The sequence below is a fragment of the Hemiscyllium ocellatum genome, chromosome 21 (genome assembly GCF_020745735.1).
Source record: "Hemiscyllium ocellatum isolate sHemOce1 chromosome 21, sHemOce1.pat.X.cur, whole genome shotgun sequence".
Taxonomy (NCBI): Eukaryota; Metazoa; Chordata; class Chondrichthyes; order Orectolobiformes; family Hemiscylliidae; genus Hemiscyllium; species Hemiscyllium ocellatum.
This window is the reverse complement of record NC_083421.1, coordinates 37088625-37102430: the sequence shown is the minus strand read 5'-3', so window position 1 is coordinate 37102430 and position 13806 is coordinate 37088625. Positions and strand designations below refer to the sequence as shown.

General features: G+C 37.9%; 1 protein-coding gene across 9 annotated transcripts in view; it reads left to right on the top strand.

The window, feature by feature from the left end:
• Positions 1-13806, top strand: part of LOC132825820 (histone-lysine N-methyltransferase EHMT1-like) — a 190521-nt gene that overhangs the window by 58814 nt on the left and 117901 nt on the right. Inside the window, exon 1 of one of the 9 annotated variants that reach the window (XM_060841336.1) lies at positions 7970-8029. The exons of the other annotated variants lie outside the window; for them this stretch is intronic. The gene's annotated coding sequence lies outside the window, so the exon portion shown is untranslated. Of the gene's footprint in view, positions 1-7969; positions 8030-13806 lie in introns of those variants that run through there. 9 annotated transcript variants of the gene reach the window in all.

Below are 13806 nucleotides of genomic sequence, written 5' to 3'. Positions count from 1 at the left end.
CAGGCGACAGACTGTGTGGAGTTTGCACGTTCTCCCCGTGTCTGCGTGGGTTTCCTCCGGGTGCTCCGGTTTCCTCCCACAGTCCAAAGATGTGCGGGTCAGGTGAATTGGCCAAGCTAAATTGCCTGTAGTGTTAGGTGGGGGGTAAATGTGGGGGTATGGGTGGGTTGCGCTTCGGCGGGTCGGTGTGGACTTGTTGGGCCGAAGGGCCTGTTTCCACACTGTAAGTCTAATCTAAAAATCTATCCTAGAACAAGCCAAACAGAGACATGCATGGCATTCCGACTGGAACTCGCAAACACCTTGATTTGGACACCATCTACTACCTCCTGAGATAAAGAGCAGGAAGTGACATCCTCACCACAGGAAAACGGGAAATAACATCACCAACCCACAGGAACCTAAACATTTTATAGAAAGCAGGACAGAACGCCAGCACTTCACTGGTGGCTCATTGATGTTACCTAGAATGGTGACAAAATGTCTAAAAATGAACCTTCCAGCTCCGCGAGCAAACTTACATCCAGGACCTCAACCTGAGCTACAAATCTTTTCAAAACTTGTGAAAGGTACTACCCTGCCTAAATATGACTCCACTTTCAATGAATTAAGAACCTGTACCCCAAGGTCTCTTCAATCGGCAATCCTTTCCAGGACCTTACCATTAGTTGTGTAAATCCTGCCCTAATTTGCCTTATCAAAATGTAACACCTAAATTTTATATCAATTAAACTCCATCTGCCCCTACTCTGCCCATTTGCCTATCTGACCAAGGATCTTTTGTACTTTGGTAGTGTAGTGGACAATAAAGGTTACTTCAATTTTAGTGTCATCTGCAAACTTAGTATCAATACATCCTACATTCACACCCAAATCATTTATATAAATGACAAAAAATAGTGGACCCAGCACCGATCCTTGTGGCAAGGACCGCTGGTCCCAGGTCTCCAGTCCAAAAAGCAACAGTCCACGACCATCCTTGCTCTCCTACCTTTGAGCCAATTTTATATTCAAATGGCTGGCTCATCCTGTATTCCATATGCTTAAAAGTTTGAAAATTCCAAGCAAGAAAAATAGTTGGTTTTGTTTCTATGATTTTGACATTCCTATCCAGAATTACCCATATTTTATGTAAGTGGTAAATAACTAGTGCTTGCTACTGACTGCAGAAAAGCTGCTGTCAAGGATTTGGAGTGTCCATTTATCCTATCTTGAAGAGATTTCCAAATCCTGCATATTCTGTTAGGGATCTGTGGTGCCCTATAGCAAAACTCAGTTTGTAGGTTGATCAGATGACAGTTAGTAAAAGTTAGTTTAACAATTATAAGTTTTAAAATTACGCATTAAGGCAGTGATATTTAGATAGAAGTTTAACTTTTGGTTTTTTGAAAATAAACTGTTTATATGTTATGAGGCATGGCACTCCACATTTGTAGTAATATTTTGAGAATCAGAGATTATTCAATAATTACTGCTTAATATACTGTGAAAATTATTAACACTGTAATGATGGAGAGGGAGTGATTTGTCTTTCTTTCCTACACCAGAATGTGAGCGGGGTTTTAAATAAGTCGCCTAACATATAGATAATGTTCAGTGTCCTGATTTTTAGAGAGTTAATGCTAAACATCACCTTGTACAAATAAGAAAAAAGCACTTTTATCAATTGAACCAACATAAGGGAGAAATTTTGAAGGCCGAGAGAATAGCAAAGAGGAAAGAATTCTTGTCAGATGAAAGATATCTTGCAAAGCAATGGTTAGACATGATAAAAGTGTGACAATAATTGGGCCTACCTTTCTATTGTTTCAGTCATGGATTGCAAAGGACCATTGATATAAGCGAATGAGAAGAATAAATATAAATGTTTCACTTGAGTGAACTGTCTTGTCTTCTACTGTTCATTCGAACAGTTTTCCTTATTGATAGTAGAGTAGCACAGGCAACGAGTATTTTGAAAGTTAGCCAAGAAATGAATAGTTTCAATTGATGAAGCATTAGATGTGCATAAGTATTCAGCAGATATAGTATTATCCAGTTTTTAAACCTCCTCCTAATCACCTTCATGCCATAGTAATTATATATATTCCCTACAGATCCAAATTGTTCTCATGGTGTGCTTGGTTATGCTGACGTCAGCCACAAAGACTGTCAGCTAACATTTCCTTGCTTAAAAGGTGAGCGGGGAAGAAATGGATCTTGAAGGCAGGCAATTTTTTTTTCTCATTAATTTATTAACAATACAATTCATGACATTTTCCAAGGTTTGAATTTTCCCAGGTGAATAGGAAATTTTCCTTTGTGGAGAATGCCATTGTCTTCCTGTTTTGAGATTTTTTTTTAAAGCATTTAATACTAATGAATTTTAGGAAGAATAATTAAAGTATTATGTCCTTATTGAAATATATGGAATTGCTGAGGTCCTAGAAGAAACTGGGCTGTGCTGGACATATTTTTAGGGCACAGAGCTAGGTAAATGAAAGTGTCAAGTGAGAGAGCACAATATGCTAAGATTTAAATTAGTCACAGAATTGGACAAAGATGGACCAGAACTCAAGGTTTTGAAATGAAGGAAGGCTGATTTTAATACGATAAAGCAGGATCTGGCCAAAGCGGACTGGTGCAGTTCCTTGTAGGAGAATCTACATCTGAACAATGACCGCCTTTCAAAAGGGAAATTGGGAAAGTGTAGGTCAAACATATTCCTTTTGGGGTGAAGACTGGGACTAGAAATTTCAGAGCATTTTAGCTATTGAGAAATGTAGAGGATTGAATCAGGGGAAAAAGAAGTGAAGCTTATCCTGAATACTAAGGGCTCGACACCAGAATCCAAAAGACATCTGGAAAGTGCAGGGTGTTTCTTTAGAAAAAATAGTGAAAGTGAAGAGGGGTGTATGGAAAAAACAAATTGATGGAGAAAGTAAAATCCAAATTATATGAGTATAATTATGGGCAACATAACTGGGAAAAGAGTGGGGCTCATTAGGGACATAAGCGGCAAACCATGAATGGAGCTGGAAGATGTGAGGTTGTAATGGACTAATTTACGTTTGTATTCCTGACAGAGAAGAATGATGTAGGTGTTTAAATCAGCACAGAAGACTGTCAGCTGCTTCAGCAAACTACAATTGAAAGGGAAGAGGTATTAGTGGTTTCAGTGGGCTCAAAATTGATTCAGACCTTAGGCTTGCTAAGGTGTATACCAGGCTGCCTTGAGAGGCAAGGGAGGAGATTGCAAAGGCTCTGACATTAATTTTCACATTCTCTCTGGACACAAAGGCATATCAGAGGCCTGGAGTACAGCTAATGTGATTCATTATTGAAGAATCATGATAGGATTTAACGAGAGTTAAATAGGCCAGTGAGTTTAAAATCAGTGATAGGGATGAGTTGTAAAAGCAACTTCAGAAGGGCAGACTTAATCTCTACTTGGAAAGACCACGATTAATTAAGGACAGGCAGCGTAGCTCTGTCGGGTGCCAAGGGGATCAGGTGTGGCATGTTTGAAATAGTTTTTTGAGAAGGTTACTAGATGGTGAGAGAGTGCAGTTAATGTAGTTCAGCTTGGACTTTGGTGTGGCTTTTGACAAGGTCTGCCATGGGCCTATATTTCCGAGAGTTGAGAGTGTGGTGCTGGAAAAACACAGCAGGTCAGACAGTTCCTCGGATGCTGTCTGACTTGCTGTGCTTTTCCAGCACCACGCTCAACTCTGATCTTCAGCATTTGCAGTCCTCACTTTCTCCTATATTCTCTAGAGCAAGGGTCTTATCCTGCAGTGTACTGTACGTTTTTTTTGCAGTAGACTTAATGCTTCTAAAGATATTTAAGATTGTTAGAAATATTAATTGTCAAGCTGTTTACATTTCTCACCCTTAACTTATAAACATAGACAAGTTTTTTTTTAGGAATTGAAAATGACAGGAAAAATTTTCTTTCAATAGCGGTTAATTGATATCACCCTTAATGCTATCATTTATGTGTTATTAATGCTTGACTTTTTTTTTGCAACCCATCAATGTCAGCTGGTGAATTATAAAGTCACTGGATGTAGATTTGCCCGCTGAGCTGGAAGGTTCATTTTCAGACGTTTCATTACCATACTAGTAACATCTTCAGTGAGCCTCTGAATGAAGCACTGATGTTGTAGCCTGCCTCCTATTTATGTTTATTTCCCAGGGGTGCTGACATCATTTCCTATGGTGACATCATTTCCTGTTTTTTTTGAGGGGTGGTAAATGGGATCCAAGTCAAGATGTTTGTTGATAGAGTTCCAGTTGGAATGCCATGCTTCTAGGAATTCTCGGATGTGTCTCTGTTTGTAAAGCTAACGCCATTTACAAAATACCTTGCAAGAACTGTAACAAACACTTCATCGGACAAACAGGAAGAAAACTAGCCACCAGGATACATGAACATCAACTAGCCACAAAACAACATGACCCACCCTCACTAGTATCCTTACGTATGGATGAGGAAGGACACCATTTTGAATGGGACAAAACATTTATCCAAGGACAGGCTAAACAGAGGCACGTACGAGAATTCCTTGAAGCATGGCATTCCAACTGGAACTCTATCAACAAACACATTGACTTGGATCCCATTTAGCACCCCCTAAGTAAAAGAACAGGAAATGATGTCACCACAGGAAATGCCATCACCAACCCTAGGAAACCCAAAGCATAAAGAAAAAGCTGGCTACACCACCAGTGCTTCATTCAGAGGCTCATTGAAGATGTTACCTGGTATGGTGATGAAATGTCTGAAAACAAACCTTCCAGCTCAGCGCGCAAACCTACATCCAGCACCTCAACTTGAGCTGCAAATCTTCTCAAAACTCGCTATAAAGTCACTGGATTGACAGTTTGAAGAGTTTATTAAAGGGTTAGCTGTCTGATGTGGTTATAAATACAATTTTTTTTAGAGACTATATATTTGAGATTAAAATATGTGGAATGCCCTTGTGCTTGAGTGTTTTCTTTATCTCCAGTGTTTGAAATGGATTTCTGAGACTTGGTTTTATTTAATTTCACTGTGACTCCTGCATTCTGCCTTGATGAATAGTGGGTGAGTTTACATTAGGGATTACAAGGAGCCATAGGTTTGGTAGGGAGCCTAGTGTTTATGAAAATAATTTGGAGTTCAGAGAGATGAGACCTGCCATTTTAAGCACATCACCTCTTGGGACCCCTCAAGGTGTTATAGTGAGCACTGTGCATCTACTTCCTCAGGGGTGCTGAAATGCTGATGATTGAGGTGCCTGATAATAGAAGGCTCTGGCAAGTTCTCCCTGAGTTGATCAATTTTCTTGTGTCAGACTTGCAAGTTGCTTCTTATTATTTTCATGTTTTTGACGTTAAAAATCACACAATACCAGGTTATAGTCCAGCAGGTTTGATTGAAAGCACACTAGCTTTCAGAGCGACGCTCCTTCATCAGGTGATGGTGGAGGGCTCAATCTTAACATACAGAATTTATAGCAAAAACTCAGTGTGATGTAACTGAAATTATACATTGAAAAATTGATTGTCTGTTAAACCTTTCATCTGTTAGAATACATTCATAGTTTCACTTCTTTCATGTGTAAATCACAAAACCTTTTTTTTAAAAGTTGCATTCTCTGGTTAGCTGTTAACAATGGTGATAGCTAGACAATATGTTGAAGGTGTTGGCCCCCTGTGTTCTCTGTCTATGCTGTTTAGATTGATTCTAATCTAAAAAGTGAGATAACGGAGTTTTACATAAATTCATGCGGTTTTTCAGCTCCGAGATCTACATGAATGCATGCAGGTTTTTGAGCAAAGTACAATGTAACCCTGCAAGTACAAATTCACCCCACAAAATGTGTGTGTGTATGTGGGTCTTTGTCTGTCTGGGTTGTGGGTTGTGAATGTGGGAAAGTGTGTGTGTGTGTGTAGTGCAATGGTGGTCACCTGTAATATGACATGAACCCAAAGTCCCAGTTGAGGCCCTCCCTATGGGTACTGAACTTAGCTAGCAGCCTCTGCTCGGCCACTTTTCTCTGCTGTCTGTCCCGAAGTCCACCTTGGAGGATGGTCACCCGAAGGCCCGAAGCTAAACGTCCTATACCACTGAAGTGGTCCCCAACTGGGAATGACAAAGGCTATGACAATGGATGAATGGGCACCGCACAACAATCAACAGACAGGAGGGTTCCCTCCCAGTTGGAGAACACGTCAGTGGTCCAGAACATTTAGATTCGGACCTTTGGGTGACCATTCTCCAAGGTGGATTTCGGGACAGGCAGCAGAGAAAAGTGGCCGAGCAGAGGCTGATAGCTAAGTTCGGTACCCATAGGGAGGGCCTCAACCGGAACTTTGGGTTCATGTCACATTACAGGTGATCACCATTGCACCACACACACACACACACACACACACACACACACACACACTCACAACCCCCAACCCAGACAGACAGACAGACAAAGACCCACATGCGCGCGCACACATTTTGTGGGGTGAATTTGTACTTTCAGGGTTACATTGCACTTTGCTCAAAACCTACATGCATAATGTAGAACTCGGAGCTGAAAAACTGCATGAATTTATGAAAAACTCAGTATCTCACTTTTTAGATTAGAATCAATCTAAACATCATGGCATAGACAGAGAACACAGGGGGCTATCACCATTGTTAACAGCTAACCAGAGAATGCAACCTTTTTTATATTAAAAAGGTTTTGTGATTTACACGTGAAAGAAGTGAAACTATGACTGTATTCTAACAGATGAAAGACTTAACAGACAATCAATTTTTCAATGTATAATTTCAGTTGCATCACACTGTAAATTTTTGCTATAATTTCTGTGTTAGGATTGAGCCCTCCACTATCACCTGATGAAAGAGTGTCGTTCCAAAGGCTAGTGTGCTTCCAATTAAACCTGTTGGACTATAACGTGGTGTTTTTAACTTTGTACACCCCATTCTCTCCAAATCATGATTTTGACAATGAACATAAATACATGCAATTGTCTTAATATTTACTTGCAGCAGAGTATCTACTTTTTCAATTGTTTTGAAATATTTTTAAAGCTACTGAATATTATATACTCTTTTAGCAATTGGAGGATGTTTCAAAATGTGGAAAATGTGGAAATTCTGTTAATTTGAATTCTGAGGTAACTCCACTTTGACAACATTTGTATTGATGTGTTGGCTTAAGATAAAAAGTAATGCATTTACCAACCGCTTTTCACCACTTTGGGATACAACAAAGCAGTTTATAACCAATTGTGAGGTGGTAAACATGGGCACCAAAATCCCACAGAGAGCAATACAAAATAAATTAGCAGTTTCTAACTAGGATTTTCCAGTTTCTTGTGAACGAGTAGCACAATCCATTTATTACTATTGCATTTGCCCATATACTTTCTATGGTCTTTTCCACTGAAGTTTACAATTATTAGCACTTTGGAACAATGCAGCAACCTCTCTAAGGCTCCCAGCAACTCTGAGAAGAGGGCAAGAAACTGTGCCTCCTTGGACAGTTGAATGACAAATCATTTACAGGCAGCAAAATAAGGAGGCGGATAGAAAGTTTGAAATGAGAGCATTTTTAAAAAAACAAGACAGATAAACATTTTTTTTTAAAAAATTAAAGCTTCAAAAATAATTGTGGATAGAAATCAAGTTCCATACTCGTAGAAGTGTTTGCTTTTCAGTGATTACGAGAGGTGGATTTTTTTAAAAAGACAATTTTAGTAAAAGTATGGTACTATTTCATGCCCTTCCATTTGCTTCAATGTTGTCTCTTGGCTAGATACCATTATTGTGATGCTTTTGGAAGAGTATGGGCAACAGGAGGAAAAGCAGCTTTCTGCATTCCATGTGTAACAGAACATGTGTGATTAACTCTTCAGTCATGGTAAATGTCAATAACCTCATTGTTATTTCTGCAGCAAAATCTGGGCCAACATGTTTAAGGGATTGATTGAGAAATGGATGTTGGCCAGAACACCAGGAGAACTTTCCTGCTCTTCAAGAAGTAAACTCAGCATCTCCAAGGTGATGAGGAAAGGACAATAAATGTTGGCCTTGTTAATGACCCATGCATTCAACAAATTTGTTTGTAATAAGTGAGGGACCAGATCAAGCTTTAATGTCTTATCTGAATGGATGGCTTCTCCTACAAATACAGAAGTATCTCTGTAATGCTCTGCAGTGTCACACCATACTTGGTGCTTTATGCTGTAGTCAGGTGAATGGGCTTGCACACAGATTGTTCTGACTGAATTCAGATTGCTAGCTACTGTACTAATGCTGAGATCTAATGTAAGTGCACATGTCATTGTGGATACTGCTTTATTGTGGACAAGAATAGAGCATGAGAATAATCATTCCAGAAAATATATTACATCATTGAACATTAAAACATTGCAGTCTGTGATCCTATATCCATATGAAAGTCATTCTAGTCTTGCTTAAGCAATTTGAATTGCAGGTGAGCCAGTGGATAGAGATTTCTTGCAATTTGCACTAGATCTCAGCAAAGTATGTGAAGTGGCTTTCCACCTTTTTAGTTGAGGGTATGTTGGTAATTTTGGTTTTCATTACTATAATTCTTTTATTTGTGTTTAAATTTATATTAAAATTTGCGTAACGTAATAGTTCTAAACATTTATTGTAAAGCGCACTGTGGAGTGTGATAATTATCTAATTTATTTTAGTGTTTATTTTTGTCAGGACTGGTTGAAAATCTTTCACAGAGAGATGATATATGATCAGTAAATGAAAGTTTCTGTCCTGATTTCTTATTAATTCTATATTCCCATCACAGAAGACTAGTAGTGAGGTAAGGATTTGTCATTGAGACTTTACATCCTGTACCAAATTGTCTAAAATGATTTTGGTCACTTGTATCATATTTGTCATTACCTGTGGTAAAATGTTGTGAGAAAAATATAGCATTTGATACAAAGGATGTAATAAAAATGCAGTTGAGGCCTTACATGGTAAGCCAAACATTTCTAGTTTTACTGAACTGTGATTGGCATTAAGGAAGAAAAATTTGTCCAAGAATATTTTTAAAACATTTGGAACACCATTTACATTTTCTTACATTGAAGGTTGAGCTTTTGATTCATCTCGGATAGTTCCAAAAGTATAAGATACATATATAAGATGCCTCTCCCAAGCTCTCAAAAAAATTAAGCTACCAATAAGGGACATATATGAAAATTCACAATATTTAAAATAAATCTTGATGAAAATAATTCACTACTTTGGCAAATTTACTTCAGCAAAAGTTTATATTTAAATGGATTATCATTAAAGTGAACAGGATGTGCCAGCATCTTTCTATAGAAAAACAGAATGAACAAAGATTGGTTGCTGTTCAGAACTTAGCATCATTTGAGCATCATCATTTTTTGAATTTTCCTCACATTCTCTCGTTGTATGAAGCTGTCAATTCTCTTTTCCCATAATGTCATTGCCTAAATAATTCCACTGATTGATGTTAAATAGACATTTTCACTTTAATTGTAAGCAACTTGAAATGAGTTAGTTTCAAAATTTCTTGCATTATTTATTTATTTATTTATTTATTGATTGTTTCCATGAGACAAAGAAGTGACTGTGTGACCTTTTAATAAATTGCATAGAAATATTGCAAGATTGACAGAGATTGAAGGAGAGCATTGAGTTGGCTTTGTGTTCCTGGGGGTTTTATGTCTCGTATTACATTCAAATCAATCAGTCAGTCAGCTGATCGCAATATTTCTATCCTGACGTTTATATTCTGGGAGTGCTTGCATTTTGTTCATTGTATGTTATAGTTTTACCAGCAATGTCAATGCGAGACTGGTCAGTGTACTGATTAATTCATTTCAGTCATCACTACCTGTTCAATATGTTAAACGTTTAAAAATGGCACCAATGCAGGGTATCTAGATCTCTTTGTCTTGTAGTTAGTAGCTATTTTGGATTTAAAATTGAGATCCTCAATGTTTTCTTTTCCTGGTTACTGTAAGGGAAAAGCACATATTATTTAAAACTTTTTAAATATCTGAACTAAATTGAACAACTAGTACTATTTTGGAAATGCTGATAATTTTTCACCATGACATTGCTTTTAAAAATTTAAATGAGATTTATATTTGTGGCACACTGATGGATGAGTAAGAAGTTTCAGCTTTTGCTTATTAATATGAAATTTCCAGTCTGCAAAGGAGTTTAAAAAAAAACTTCTTTTGATAGTAATTTTAGAGAAAATTAACAAAACAAACAAAATTATTCAAGAAAGAAAATCATTTTTCTGGAGTGTTGATGGAATTTAGTCCTCCAGTTTTCTAAACAGATGGAATTCTGTCTACAGCCAGCATGATTGATCAGTTTGGCTTATTTTGCATTTGAAACTTGTCATAGAATCATGTTTACAAATGATCTGAGGTACTTGCTTGCATAATGATTATGCTATCAGAATTGTAGAGAACTATTAAAATGCGTACTAATTTAATGTTTAGATCCTTCAACTTTACAATCTCTAGCTCAATAATGCCACATATGCCATCTTAATTTTACATCGCTTTGCACAAATTAAATCTATAGGCCTTTCCTTCAAACTACTGACTCTTTGCATTTATTTTCACTAGTTTTAAGTTGTCAAAGTATGGAGCCATAGACCTTGATTGAGTGAAAGAATGACCATTGATGATCTGGGAAATGTTGGCATACTGGCTGCATGCTTTTGCAGTATGATACTATGCTGGTAATTTTATTGCACATTACGCTGGTATAATTGATGTTGTAATGTACACAAAAGCTAAGGCTACTGAGCATGAGGCACTCAAGGTGTCAGGACTCTTGCTTGACCACTTGACCAATGAAGGAGTGACCTTAAAAGGTGAATTCGGGATTTAAATGCATGTCATAGTCTTCTTGTGTATTTCATATTTGAATAGTTAATCATTTATGTAGGTTAGCAATTTCAGGCATAAGGAAAGACCTGATCTCAGAAGAATTGTGTCTTACTGAGTGAGCTTATTCTGAATTCCTTCCCCCCACCCCTCCCCAAAACATCTGATTTGGCCACTTGAGTAATTTTCTTGCAGATTTCTAAAGATTTTATTTTAGCAAGTGGAAAAAATTCAACATTTCCATGCAGAACAACTTAACATTAATGTTGAAATGTTTATCAGTTTATAGTTTTTATATCCTCTCAAATTAAAAATTAAGTGTAGAAGTTATAATCCAGAATCAGGATTTGAAAAAAAAAAGTTAAAATGCTGTAGGTTTGAAATAGAAACTGAAAGTTTTTGGAACATTGCAAATTTGTTTTCTTAACAAAAACGAAGACCAGGCTGTGTTCTGATATAAACTTTCATTTGAAGTGACAAGTTTGCACTTCCTCTGTGAAAGGACTCTTCACTTGTTTGTTATTCCTTCCTTCCTATTTCATTTTGTTAAATCCTCTTAAGATGAATCAACAAGCATCCACACCCTCCACCACTGACATATGTATGGCATCTACCAGATGCACTGCAGAAATTCACCTCACTTTGTTATCATTAGCATTTTCCAAGCCTATGACCATTTTAGTCTAGAATGGTAAGGGCAGCAGATACTTTGGAGCAGCACCATGTACATGTTCCCCTCCAAGTCGCTCACCATCCTGATTTGGCAAAATATCGCTGTTCTTTTACTGTTGTGGGGTCAAAATCCTGGAAGTCTTTCCCTGATGAGATTATGATCTACGTACAGTACATGACTGCAGCGAAGAAGGCAACCTACGGCCACCTTCTCAAGGGCAACTAGGGACAGGCAATAAATGCTGGTCAGTGATGCCCAGGTCCCATGAGAGAATAGAAAATAACACAAATTATCCAACTTGTACAAATGTTTTGAAAGAACATTCTGTTTACTTTCTCATAAAGTGAAAAAAGGTGGTCACATAGCATGAGTTTATTTATTAATCAAAACTGTCAAAGATTCTTGGAGATCGGAATACAATTGATTAGTAAAGCAAAGACAGCTGTACAGTTACTGCAGTGTGATGCCTACTGACAACAAATACATGTTTACCAATACAAACAAATGGAAATTTGGGAAGGATTGGGTTGAACAAAGGCCCCTGTAAGTTGAATAAGGAGAGTCTTTTTTAGTATATGTATTTTCATGCCAAAATGTAGAATATCCTGATTCACTTTTTTGTTTATTTTCCTTTTTAAGCTATCAGTATTGAATGGGAAGGAGAGAAGGATTCCAAAAATAATTTTATTTAAAATCTTTTCGATTTTTGATATACATAGCTGAATTACTTAAAGTTTTTTGGAAGTTATATTCTGTTTGTTTTGGGTTTGTGTAATTCCTCTCTTTTTTTTTGCATACCTCTGGGAGGTGTCAAGCATGAGTGGTATTGATGGATGACCAGGACTCTGTGATATTTTCTGAGGCATTTTCACCTTAATACAAGCAGTCATAGAGACGGAGGGAAAATATATAAAAGAAACCGAAGCGGCAACATTTTCACGCAGAGAGTGATACGTGAATGGAGTGTACTGCCAGAGGAAGTGGTGGAGACTAGTACGATTGCAACATTTAAAAGGCATTTGCATGGGTGTATGAATAGGAAGAGTTGGGAGGGAGATCAGCCGGGTGCTGGCAAGTGGGACTAGATTGGTTTGGGATATTTGGTCGGCATCCTATTCAACCTCTCCCTACAGCTCAAATTCTCTGACCCTGGCAACATCCTCGTAAATATTTTCTGAACCCTTTCAAGTTTCACAACATCCTTCTGATAGGAAGCAAACCAGAATTGCACGCAATATTCCAACAGTGGCCTAACAGTCTCCGGTACAGCCACAACATGACCTCTCAATTCCTCTACTCAGTATTCTGACCAATAAAGGAAAGCACAAACACCTTCTTCACTACCCTATCTACCTGCGACTCCACTTTCAAGGAGCTATAAACTTGCACTCCAAGGTCTCTTTGTTCGGCAACACTCCTTAGGACCTTACCATTAAGTGTATACGTCCTGCTAAGATTTGCTTTCCCAAAATGCAGCATTTATCTAAATTAAACTTCATTTGCACCTTCCAGCCCATTGGTCAAGATCCCATTGTAATCTGAGGTAACCTTCTTCGCTGTCCACTATACCACAATTTTGGTGTCATCTGCAAACTTACTAACAGTACCTCTAATGCTCACATCTAAATCATTTATATAAATGATGAATCATTCTTCAATTAATTAACTATTGCTAGCTCTGTTAAGTGGACTCTCTATTAGATAGGATAATGAAGAAGGTGTTTGGGATGCTTTCCTTTATTGGTCAGAGCATTGAGTATAAGAGTTGGGAGGTCATGTTGTGGCTGTACAAGACATTGATTAGGTCACTTTTGAAATATTGTATGCAATCTAGTCTCCCTCCCATAGGAAGGATGTTGTGAAACGTGAAAAGGTTCAGAAAAGACTTACAACTATGTTGCCACAGTTGGACGGTTTGATCTACAGGGGAGGCTGAACAGACTGGGCTATTTTCCCTGGAACATTGGAGGCTGAGGGGTGATCTTGTAGAGGCTTGTAAAATCATGATGGGCATAGGTAGTGTAAATAGAGAAGGCCTTTTGCCTAGGGTGAGAGTGTCCAAAACTAGAGGGGATAGTTTTAAGTTAAGAGGGGAAAGGGTTAAAATGGTCCTAAGGAGCAATGTTTTCACACAAATGGTGTGGGTGCGTGTATGGAATGAGCTGCAAGAGGGAGAGGTGGAGGCTGGTACAGTTACAACGCTTTAAAAGTTGTCTGAATGGGTATATGAATAGGAAGGGTTCAGAGAGATA